This window comes from Bos taurus, chromosome 28 (genome assembly GCF_002263795.3).
Source record: "Bos taurus isolate L1 Dominette 01449 registration number 42190680 breed Hereford chromosome 28, ARS-UCD2.0, whole genome shotgun sequence".
Classification (NCBI taxonomy): Eukaryota; Metazoa; Chordata; class Mammalia; order Artiodactyla; family Bovidae; genus Bos; species Bos taurus.
The window spans coordinates 28,623,000-28,635,938 of NC_037355.1; positions in this window are offsets into that span (position 1 = coordinate 28,623,000).

Here is a 12,939-nt window from a genome sequence, read left to right on the forward strand (position 1 = left end):
ATCATATGATTGATAATAACTTCAAAATTAAAGACTCCCTGCACAGATCTTGATTTCGAAATATTTTATCCCATGAAAAGGAATCAAAGCTTCTTGAACAAATGGCTGATTTCAGGGCTAGCACAGGAAGGTACAAGATGATCTGGAACATCCTGTTGTGTCAGAAATAAGTGCTCAAAAAATAAAATGGGGGCATGTCAATAGCAGCCTGCTTGAAGGGCCTCTCATTGGGCAAATGTGGGATAACTAGAGTATCAAAATAAGAACAGTAATGAATTATGATCCACTGAATAAAATAAGAATTTATTCATGTATTCTAACGAGAGAGATGGGGAAAAGGAAAAGCTGTTCTCTATAGAGCTTGCCCACTGATAGATGGAGAGAGTGGTGCAGTTGGAAAATCACCATTTTGCAACTATCATAGAAAAGATTGGTTTGGAAAACATCATCAATGGATTCTAAACCTAGGGGGAAAGTTTGATGAGAAGCAGTATATTTTTCAAATCTTCAAAGTATCTCTTCATGGATTTTCTATTTTTTTAGAAGTATAATAGAGTGGGGCAGGCCCAATCCTTAGCATATGGCCATTGCTGGGCACCATTCCCACACAACCCATTACCAGGCAGTGGTTACCCCAAAACCGCTGACACAGGATGGTTAGAGTGGTAGTTAGAGGTCCTATTCAATCATTGGTCAGCACCACAGGGGACCGCTCCCTCAAGCCAACAACTGTCAATGAGCAACTGTTAGTAGTCTGCTCAGCCATTGGTTGCCACTAAAGAGAGCCCCTCCCCCAAGGACCAACTGTCAGTAAGTGACCGTTAGTGGTCCATTCAGCTAATGGTCAGTGGAATGGTGGTCATCAGGCAAAGAATGAGGTAAGAGTGGATCCTGGCCTTCTCACTGGGACTGTCAGGCTCACCTGGCCTCAGGCCAGTGGGTAAGCTGCAGGGCCCAGGGAACAGGCTAAGGGGATGTGTCCTGCAGAGCTCCACAGCCCTTGCCAAGGCTGCCCTCTGGGCTACGCCCAGGCCTTGAGGCAGCAGTGAACCTCTCCCCAGTCCTGCCTCTGTGAACTAATGGCATAATCTGTCTGCCTGGGGTGTAGTCTGTGGGTTCTGCCTCTGCCATGTGGGCAGCCTGAGGAGGCTGAGGGCCAGCTGAGTCCTAGATGCCTGGCTCCCCCAGTGATAACAGCCACCAACTTTGAGCTGCCCCTTAGCCAGGACCTGACCTCAGAGGGTGACAGTCTGTGCCTTGGAATCTGGCCCTTTCTTGTCAGAACAGAGAATAACATTTGTTTGGTGATGCTTGCTAAGTCACTTCAGTTGTGTCCAGCTCTTTGCGACCCCATGGACTGTAGCCCGCCAGGCTCCTCTTTCCATAGGATTTTCCGGGCAAGAATACTGGAGTGGGTTCCTATGCCTTCCTCCAGGGGATCTTCCCAACCCAGGGATCAAACCTGTATCTCTTAGGTCTCCTGCATTGGCAGGTGGGTTCTTTACCACTAGCGCCACCTGTTTGGTGCAGGTTTACAGAAACATCAGTACCTGACCATGACTGGACACCAAGAACAAGGGATCTGACACCAAGAAGTTTGCAACAGCTAACCATGCCCCTTCCCCATCTTTCCTAGAAAAGGGCTTTGCTGAGAGTTTTGGGGGAGTTTGGGGTTTTTAAGGTATGAGCCACTCATCTCCTTGTATGGCCTTCAATAAACCTTTCTGTCTTCCAAACTCTGACATTATGGTATTGTTTGACCTCACTGTGCACCAGGCATATTGACTTGTGTTTAGGTAACAGAAGAGGGGAAAAGTAACTATAATAGTGGAAAAACTAGGCAAAACTTTAATCAGTGACCACATGCCTCCAGATGATACTCTGAGAAGAACATAATGTCACTTGAATCTAATTGTGAGGAAATGTCAACCAAACTTAAGAGAACATTCTCTTAAGTAACTGTCATGAAAGAACCCCATCCCAGAAAAAAATGTCGAGGAACTATTTAGTGAAAGGGACTAAAGAGACTTGATGGGACTTCCCTGTTCCCTGGTTAAGAACTCCCCTGTGAATGCAGGAGATGTAAAGAGATGTGGGTTTGATCCCTGGGTCAGGAAGACCTCCTGGAGGAGGGCATGGCAACCAACTCCAGTATTCTTGCTTAGAGAATCCCTTAGACAGAAGAGCCTGGTGGGCTACAGTCCTTAGTGTTGAGAAGAGTCAGACACAATTGAAGTGACTTAGCACGCAAACACAAGAAGACTTAACAATTAAAGTCGACACGTGATCTAAACTGTAACTTGTACCAGAGCAGGGGAAATACTATTAAAGATTAATTGAAACAGTTGACAAAGTTGGAATATGGACCACAGATTAGAAAAAAGTAGCTCCCACATTTGATAATTGTGTGGTGATTATATAAAGTAAGTTACTTTTCATAGTAAAAACACATTGAGGTATGAAGAGATAAGGAGGCATAATGCATGCAATCTATTCTCAAATGGTTCAAAAAATAAAAATATCTAGAGACAGAGAATGCAAATGTGGCAAAAAAAGTTGTTGAACTCGAATAAATAATATTCAGAAATTCTCTGTCCTATTCTTGCAATTTTTCTATACGTTTAAAAAAAAAAAAACTTTAAGAGTTCTCCACTTTGTCTCTCTTAGGCTTCATCCCAAAATGGGCTAGAATGGGTTCATTCATCATGAACCTTTGTTTAGTTATTTTATTTCTACTATTATTACTAGTCAGATGGTAATTATCTTTTATCATTTTAGTTAATTATATACTATCAAAAGAAGGAAAGCAACTGACTTTATGAAAGGCAAAAAGCAATACCCTTTAAAAAATTTTTTTGAATGATATATTTTTAATGAGCCCAACATATCCAAAATATCACTTTAACAATTAACCGACATAAAATATTATTAATGAGATATCTTAGGTTTTTATGCTTGATAACATATCTTCAAAATCAATGTGTATTTTATATTTACAGCACATCTCAATTTGGACTTTTTTTTTTTTTTGCCTCACTGCTTGGCTTGTGGGAATCTTAGTTCCCTGACCAAAGACTGAACCCCGGGCCACAGCACTAAAAGTGCCAGGTTCTAACCAATAGACTGCCAGGGAATTCCCCATGGATTTTTTAAAAAGTTGAAGTATAGTTGATTCACAATGTTGTTTTAGTTTCAGGTATACAGCAAAGTGATTCAGTTATGCATATACATACACATATATATTCTTTTTTCAGATTTTTATCCATTATAGGTTATTACAAAATATTGAGTATAGCTTCCCGTACTACATAGTTGGTTCTTCTTGTTTATCTGTTTTGTATATAGTAGTGTGTGTATGTTAATCCAAACCCCCTAATTTATCCCTCCCCCATTCCCCACACATCTCAATTTGGATTGGCCACATTTCAAGAGTTAAATAGCCACGTGTGGTTGAATGACAGTATTTGACAGCACAATGCTAGGGAAAAAGACAAATGTAGTCAAGGGGACTTTCAAAATGCCATAGTAAATGCAGTGACAGAGATTATGTTCAGGATCACTCGACCACCAATGTTTAGACTTGAGCCTCCAGTGACCTTCCAACCCCAGACCTGTTCACACTCGAGAGACTTTGTCCACTTCAAACAATGGCCCCATGGCTGGCCTCAGCCAACCAAACTCAATATATCCAAAACAAAGTTCATCCTCTTATTTCAAATACCTCCTCCTGCTCTCTCATTTGATATTTCAGTCGATAGTACCATTATCTATCTGTTCACTCAAGCCATCTTCATTGTATCTTTGGGCAAAGGAGCACTTATCTAGAAGATAATTTAAAATCTAAATGCTTATCAAAAAATGCACCTTCTTCTCCACCCCAACTGACTGAGCTTGTTCAGGCCACTTTTATCTCTCACAGGAGTTACTATAAGAATTCCCCTCCCAATTTTATTGAGATATAATTGACATACATCATTGTATAAGTTTAAGGTGTACAGCATAATGGTTGATACAGATGAGTAAAAAGCCAAAAAGAGAAAAATTTCCTTAAAAATATGAACCTCTTCATGAATTTCATGGCATCTTTATGGAGAGCCATGGTAATCTCTGTATCATTCCATTTTAAGACAGGGAATATAGAAAAATAGATTGAACGGCATGACCTTTGCTTTCCCCAAGCTCAATACAATATGATTTCTCGAGTACCTTTAAGGACTAGATAATTTCTAATGCTGGGCTTCCCTGGTGGCTTAGTGGTAAATAATTCACCTGGCAGTGCAGGAAATGTGGGTTCAATCCCTGGGTCAGTAAGATCCTCTCGTGAAGGCAGTGAGAACCCAATCCAGTATTCTTGCCTGAGAAATCCCATGAATAGGAGGGGCCTGGCGGGCTGCAGTCTATGGGGTCACAGAACTGGACACACCTTAGCGACTAAGTTTAGTTCAGTTCAGTTGCTCAGTCGTGTCCAACTCTTTGCGACCCCATGTTTAGCGACTAAACAACACAACGATCTCTAATGTTAAGAGCAAGTCAGGGGGTCCCCGGAAGTTCAGACCTAGATACATCTTCTGGCATGGCCACATGCCAGCCCCTCTCAAACAATTCCTAATCCCAGTTGCAGGAACTTTTTATATTTGCAACTAAAATTTGATTCTAGATATTTTAAGAAATTAACTGAGACAGCTGTTTAGATGAATTAAGGTTAAACAAGGCAGGGAAATTAGCACACATTCCAGTCTTCCTAAAATTATTTTAGAAAATTAATTTTTCTACTTCCTATAAGCATTCATCAAGTTTCCCCTAAATAATTGTCAAGTTGGAGGGTTTTTTCCTTTTTTTCTAATTTTAATTTGTCTCATAATTCTTAAACATTACTTTCTAATTACAAATGTATGCATGCCTTTAAATTCAAACAGTTGAACTGTATGAGATAAAATGCATGCCATACACCTCTCAATTGTTTGAATTGTTCTCAGTTTGAAGGTGTTCTCAATTCAATTGTTTGAATTGAGAAGTGGGTTCTCAATACACAGTGGGTTCTCTCTAATGTTACCCACAAAGATAACAACTCTTATGATTTTATATCCTTCTAGACTTTTTTCTTTGCTTCTGTCACTGTATCTATCTGTATGTGTATACAATGTTTTAAGAAATGGTGATCATTTTGCACAGTTCTTTTATTTCTTATTTAACACATAAATCTTTTTTAACCTTAATTTTTAGGGACTTCCCTGGCAGTCTGGTGGTTAAGACTCCACACTTCCTCTTCAGAGGGTGCAGGTTTAACCTTAGTCAGGGTATTAGGATTCCACATGCTAAACATCAGGGCTACAAAAGTTTTTTTAAATTTAATTGTTATTTTATCAAAGCTATGCATGTATAGTTTTTTTTTTTTACAAGTAGTATAACAAATAATTCAACTAGCAAAAATTGCTTCTAATCATTACGTAACACATTCACATGGCTTAAAATTCAGAAAGTACAATGGTATACAACATGAATAATCTCCCTTCTACCTGTCCCTGAGATACCCAAATCTACTTATGGGCAACAAATGACATTGGTTTTTATACATCCTTCATTCATATACAGATACATGCACATACACACACACACACACATACACACCCACACACAGAAGATCTTTTTATATCATTACATAAAGGGGTTCCTCAATTGTATATAACTGTCATATTACATTGTATAGACATGGCTTTATTTCATTAGTCACCTGGTTATTTAGTCAGACTGTTTCTAATTCTTGCTCTTAAAAATAATCTGCTATGAATAACCTTGAATATACATCATTTTGCCAATATGTGGGTAATCTATGGTATAGATAGATTCCTAAAAGTGGAGCTGTGAGTCAAATTTTTCACAGATTAGGGCTTCTAAGAAGCAGATTCTGGGACAGAAATTTAGAGTTCAGGGTGTTTTTAGGGAGTGCCCTTGGGTTTAACAGCTGTGCAAGGGAGAAGGAGGAAGCGGGATTGAGCAAAAGAAGCTAAACTTTGAAGATGCCGCATGAAGCCTCAGCCAACTCCATAGGGAAGCCATGGACCTGAGATGACCTATCAGAAGTGGCCCGCATTGGGTGCCTGTTGTTTTAGTTGCTCAATTGTGTCTAACTCTTTGCGACCCCATGGGATTTTCCAGGCAAGAATTTTGTAGTGGGTTGCCATTTCCTTGTACAGTGGATCTTCCTGACCCAGGGATCTAACCCATGTCTCCGGCATATGGCAGGCAGATTCTTCACCACTGGGCATCTGGGAAGCCCTTACACAGTAAGTGAAAAAGGCCTTTATACCGCCTTCTCTGTTAGTCATTGGTTGTGGGCTGTCCCAGGAAGGCATCGACTTTTAGTGGGGCAATTCTTTGCAGCAAGGCAAAACTTTCAGGGACTGACAGTTGAAGATTGTCTACTGACAGATCTTCCAGAAGCTGGAGCAATAAAACCTTCCTTGAAAGAGCGTATCTAGGTGTCCCATCTCCACGTTCAACCCCAAAGGGTATTTGACTTTGGTGGATTTTGCCAAATTGCCATACCAATTTATACTCCCACCTCGCAACTTATGAGAATGTCTGTTTACTCATATCCTCCCCAACTCAGAATTTTATCAAGCTTCTGAATCTTTGCCAATCTGATTAGGTGAAATGTGATGTCTTGCTTGCCTGCTTGCTAAATCACTTTAGTTGTGTCCAACTCTTTGTAATCCCATGAAATGTAGCCCACCAGGCTCCTCTGTCCATGGGATTCTCCAGGCAAGAATACTGGAATGTGTTGCCCTTCTCCAGGGATCTTCCTGACCCAGAGATTGAACACATGTCTCTTCATGTCTCCTCCTTGGCAGGCGAGTTCTTTACCACTAGCGCCACTTGGGGAGCCCAGTGATGTCCTGGTATAGTTTTAATTTTCCTATCTTTTTTTTTGAAGGAAGTCAAACTTCTTTTTGTCCTTTTTTTTTTCTTTGAAGTGTCTATTTCTATCCTTTGCATTTTTCCTACTGGGCTAATTTTTTTAAAGTAATTTGTAGGAACTCTTAATGTTAAAGATTAACATTTAACATTGCAGGCGGATTCTTTACTGTCTGTGTCACCATGGAAGCCAGACTTGATCCTTTTAAAATGTAAGCCAGTCATTTCACTTCCTCAATGTATCTCCATTTCCCTCTGTCACGCAAGTGTATGTTTCTCGGTTCTTTGTCTCGTCACAACAAAGATTTGGAGCGATGGACATTAAAGCCCTCGGCGTGTCACAGCTCTCGGGTCTTGGACAAACAGTGCTACAGCTCTTAGGCAAATCAGTGTTACAGCTCCATTTTATTTAGAAGATAGCAGGAGAATCCAAGACTCAAAGAGAAGAGAGTGGAGGAGTGCATGGGGAGGGAGTCGGGGAGAGGGAGAGAGAGAGACAGAGAGAGAGAAAGAGAGAGCGTGCACGCACGCGGGAGAGAGAGTCCCAGAGAAAGTGCTTTGGCTCCTCCTTTTATATGTTTTTTCCTCCACCTGGGCCTGCCCTATGCAAATTGGGCTTAGCCAGGAGTGCTGTTTGTTCTGTTTGTTCTGCCTGAAGTCTTCACTCTGGTTCTCCGATCTTCCTTGTCTTTTAGCCACCGCCATTTTGGACTCCTTTTCCCTATTCTACCTACCTAACACCTCAGAGAGAAAACAATTATTACAGTGATCAGCAGGGCTGTGCAAGACACATCTCCCTTCTTGTACCTCTCTGACTTCATTTCCTACTGCTGCTCGGGCGTCTCTCCCTCTCAAGTTTCTCCACCCTCACTAGAAGTTCCCTCTGCCTACAAAGTTTTCTTCTGCGAGAAAGCTACATGACGAATTCCCTGATTCCAATCCTTTTCAGGATTGAATTCTTGGGTCTTACCTGAAGTATCACTTCAAAGTGATGTTTATCCTCATAATCCTATTTTAAATTGTTATACACACCCTACACCCCTCCCCAACTAGAATAATTTTAATCTTCCTTACCCTGCTTTACATTTTCTTTTAAAAATAACATTTACTGCCTTCTAATTGGGCTTCCTGGTGGGCTCAGATGGTAAAGAATCTGCCTGCAGTGTGGGAGGCCTGGGTTCAATCCCTGGGTTGGGAAGATTTCCTGGAGGAGGGCATGACAACCCACTCCAATATTCTTGCCTGGAGGATCCCCACGGACAGAGGAGCCTGGCGGGCTACAGTCCATGGGGTCGCAAAGAGTCAGACACGACTGAGCGACTAAGCACAGCACCGCCTTTTAATATAGAAGAATATTATGTTTATTATCTCACTGTCTGTTATAGAATGAAAGCGCCATGAGAACAGTGTTTGTGGCTCAAAGTGAACATTCAATAAATATTTATTGTAAATTAGTATCTTTTTCCTTTGTATGGTTCAACTCATCAGAAAAGCTATTTTTGTGCATCGTGGATCCCCCTGTCTCAACCTTTTGTTTTGTTTACCACCTGTGTATCTGTCATTCATGAACTTCCCTTCATTATCAATTTGAGAATCCCCTTCACCTCTCTCCTATGGTAAATCTCCTGGTACCAGTATCCTTGTTGTCTTTCTTGTTTTTCTCCCTCTTTTTCATGAGCATTTCCTCTTGCTTAGTTTATTCTTTCTTTTTGATGATAGCTTTCTAAGAAAGAATGCGAAGTTTCTGAGAAATATGTCAGAAATTGTCTTTCATCTGGCTGTAGGCTTAACTGATAGTATGACCAGGTATAGAACTCTAGATTAGGAACAATTTTTCTTGAGAAGTTTTGAGACATTTCACCACTCTCTTCCAGCTTCCAGTGTTGGTCTCAAGAAGTGTAGTGAAATTTTAATTCTTGATCTTTTATACATGTTTTCTCTTTGAAAGTTCTTAGGGCTTCTCTTTTTTCCCCAGGGCATGATGCATCATGTTGTGGGTATTTTTCATATTTAATCTGCTTGCCACTCAGTAGGTCCTATAGCAGGGGACTTGTGTCCTTTAGTTCTAGGACCTTGATTTGCTTCTTTGATAATTTCCTCCTGTCTGGCTTCCCTGTTCTCTCTAGAATTTCTTCAGAGGTGATCTCTTTTCAAAAAACACTCAGTAGGTGGTGTCTAGATTGCTATTTACTAGACATAATTTGCATGATAGTACAGAAAGGGAAATGAAAGACACAACAGAATCCAAGGTTTAATAATACACGAAATCCTCATCAAGAGACAAAATCAGTGGGCTATTACTTTCTAAAGATAGCTGAGCTAAGGTTGTCTCTTGTATCAAACAGGGAGTGATCACCACTTTTAAGGCTCTCCAGATATCCTAAAACCTCCAACAGTATCTAGCACATTGTGGGAAATTGGTAAATATTTACTGAATGAATGTCCTTCACAAGTATTTGCACTTAAGTACATTCATTAGACGGAGAAGGCAATGGCACCCCACTCCAGTACTCTTGCCTGGAAAATCCCATGGACGGAGGAGCCTGGAAGGCTGCAGTCCATGGGGTCGCTGAGGGTCAGGCATGACTGAGCGACTTCACTTTCACTTTTCACTTTCATGCACTGGAGAAGGAAATGGCAATCCACTCCAGTGTTCTTGCCTGGAGAACCCCAGGGACGGCGAAGCCTGGTGGGCTGCTGTCTATGGGGTTGCACAGAGTTGGACACGACGGAAGTGACTTAGCAGTAGCACATTCATTAGATAATAGAAAATAAACACTTGCACACACACCTCAAGCAGCATATTCTGGGGAGTTCCTAATTTTTATCTCTTAAAACATTTAAAATAATGATGATCTGGTATTTATATTTTTTGTCACATCTACTTCTCTATCAACCTAGAGTCACGATTCATATTCACTCTGGAGTAAAGGGAGCTATTTTGCTATAATAAGTATCAATTTTGATATTTCAAAATTTTAATATCATTTTGATGTTTGACATTGACTGTCAACAATTTAAAGTTTTTTTATTAAGTGCTGGCTATATTCCAAGGTGAGGGGCTTAAAAGTAAGCCAACAAAATATACTGTTTCTTTTTTCCCAAATCAAACTTCTTTCATTTTTCTTGATGAATATCATATGATTTTTTTCCCAAGCCAAGTGACTTTGACTTTATTTATTCTTTTAGGAAATCGAGACAAATACATTCAATGACTCTACTTCTTGCCCAGCATGGCATAGAATGGTATTTGAGACACTAGGTAGGTGAATTCGGTCCAGTATCAGTTGGCTTTCAGGATGCCCAGCATTTGCTATTTACAGTTTTGTTTGCTTTGCACTATGAAAAAAGCACACCAAAGCTATATAGTATTACTGGTGGTAGGTGGAAAAAACATGAATAAACCAGGAAGTATGGTTGATCTTTTCCTTGTTTACCTTTTATTTTTCCTTCTGCTGATATGCCTTACTCAACAGCATGTAGAAACACAGGTCCTTAATATCTCATACCCACCCATAAGAGCTAAGAAGAAGTGAAAGAGCAGAATTTGAATTCAGAATTGAGAAGAATTCTGTTGTACATAATCACATCATCCCAAAACTAGAGAATAGCTCTTAAATAGTGGATAGACCTTTGAGGTCAAATCCAGGAGATTGCTAATTAAGACCTTAAAAAACATTCAATGGTTTACATGTAAATTATTAACATTAAGTTAAAGTATGTATTCTAATCTTAAGTCATCTATTGATCTATATAGTTTTCCAAGAAATTGTTTGTACTTGCTATAAACAGTTGTAAGGTTAACCCAGGAGGCTAAATTCTTAGGTAAAGTGTATCAATTTGAATCCTTGAAGAAGCGGACACCAAGATGAGATCTGATGTGTAAGGGATTTATTGGAGGGAATGCTTATGAAAGACAAAGAGGAAAGGAGAAGGGGCATACAGGGAGAATGAGGGAGGTCTAACACCTGTGACAGGAGAGAGAGAAGGAAGGATTGTATGGAAAGAACCTCAAACCATAGAGCAATTCTGAGAAAATCTCACCCAGGCCAATGGGGAATCCCTGAGCTGAAGTTGCCAGTTAAAGGAATCCTGCTTTGTGGAGGAATGGAATGGAATGTTCTTACATCTTGCTGCCATTGACTGGGAATAGCCTAAGGGTTTCCCTGGTGGCTCAGATGGTAAAGAATCTGCCTGCAATGTGGGAGACCTGGGTTTGATCCCTGGGTTGGGAAGATTCCCTGGAGAAGGAAATGCCAACCCACTCCAGTATTCTTGCCTGGAGAATCCCCATGGACAGAGAAGCCTGGTGGGCTACAGTCCATGGGGTTGCAAATGGTTGGACACGACTGAGCGACTAAGCACACACAGCACAGCCTAAGGAAGCATGGCCTGACCCAAAAGCATCAGAGTAAAAAATGTATCAATGGTCAATCAGCTATGCTCCCTGCAGCAGTATCTCTTAAAGGAAATCTGAGTGGGCACTTCCATGACTACTACAGTCTACCTCTTATTCTGCACAAACCCATTTCTTTGTGTATGTTTGGGAAATAGATTTGCCATGGTTCCTATGGGCTTCTTTTCCCATGGGGAAACAGAAGTGGAATATTAGTAGGACTAAGCTACAGTCTCCCCAAACTGCAATTAGTCTCAGGCTGTCATTTTGCTCCTTAACTATCCATTCTAAGTTTCTTGTGCCCTCAACTATTACCTCCTCAGGTCGTTATCATTAATCATGTGAGTGTATTGTAGTCAACTGAGTATCTGTCTTAGTTTTAGGAACATGTTTTCTAGTAATATGTTCATGAGCTGGAAAAAGTGAAAAGTTCCTTTAATTAACTAGCCAAGGACCCTGTCTTACATGACTTTAAAAATTTGAATCATGTCCTCTCAATTTCTAAACAATTGTGGTACTGATATTTGTGAACAAAATAAAGTAGATAATGAATCATGGAGCATGTGAAGAGGCCACTGTTTTATTGGAAATACTTTTTGGCTCATTATTAGGTATTTTTTTCAATGGCTCTAATATTATGTAACATATTTTACTATTAGAAAATTTCTCTACACAGATTATATTTGATAGAAGTGAAACAGATGACATGCCATACCTTTGTATTTAGAGGGGTTATATTCTTTTATATTTTTATTATTGATTCTCTTTTATAGGCCTGTATATTTAAATTACTGAATTCCCTTAGGCCACTTTCTTTAATTCTCTGGGTTTCAGTTCTTCAGCTATAATCTATTATGGAATTTGTCACTATGTCATGAAAATTAATTAGGAATAGTATTTATTATAACTCAGAGAAGGCAATGGCACCCCACCCCAGTACTCTTGCCTGGAAAATCCCATGGGTGGGGGAGCCTGGTAGGCTGCAGTCCATAGGGTCGCTAAGAGTCAGACACGACTGAGCGACTTCACTTTCACTTTTCACTTTCATACATTGGAGAAGGAAATGGCAACCCACTCCAGTGTTCTTGCCTGGAGAATCCCAGGGACAGGGGAGCCTGGTGGGCTGCTGTCCATGGGGTCGCACAGAGTCGGACACGACTGAAGTGACTTAGCAGCAGTAGCAGCAGCAGCATTTATTATAACTAAGTTTCAAAATATCTGTGAGGACTAATTGTTAATACCTATTAAGTTCCAGGAATTTTTTGGCTCAAAACAAATATAATCATTTTCATTTTATGGAACATAACTATTATCTTTTCAGCATGTTTTTGGGCAGTCTTCATAAATGGCAGAAGTTAGAGGAAGATGAAAGCCACAGATTTTGACTAGCAGTATAAAACATTTTCTTTGGACTTTTGTGCAAACAATTTAAAAGTTAAAAGTAATTGGAATTTCTCCCACATATCACATGGGTATATTAGAATCATTAACATTTAGAACCATTATAGATGATGCAAGATAAATTGTTCAGTATTTCAGAAGTAACCAAATACCTGAGAAGGGGAACTTCTTCTTTATAGGAGAATTCTAGCTAATACTTACAGAAAAAAGTTAAAGAATTTTAAATT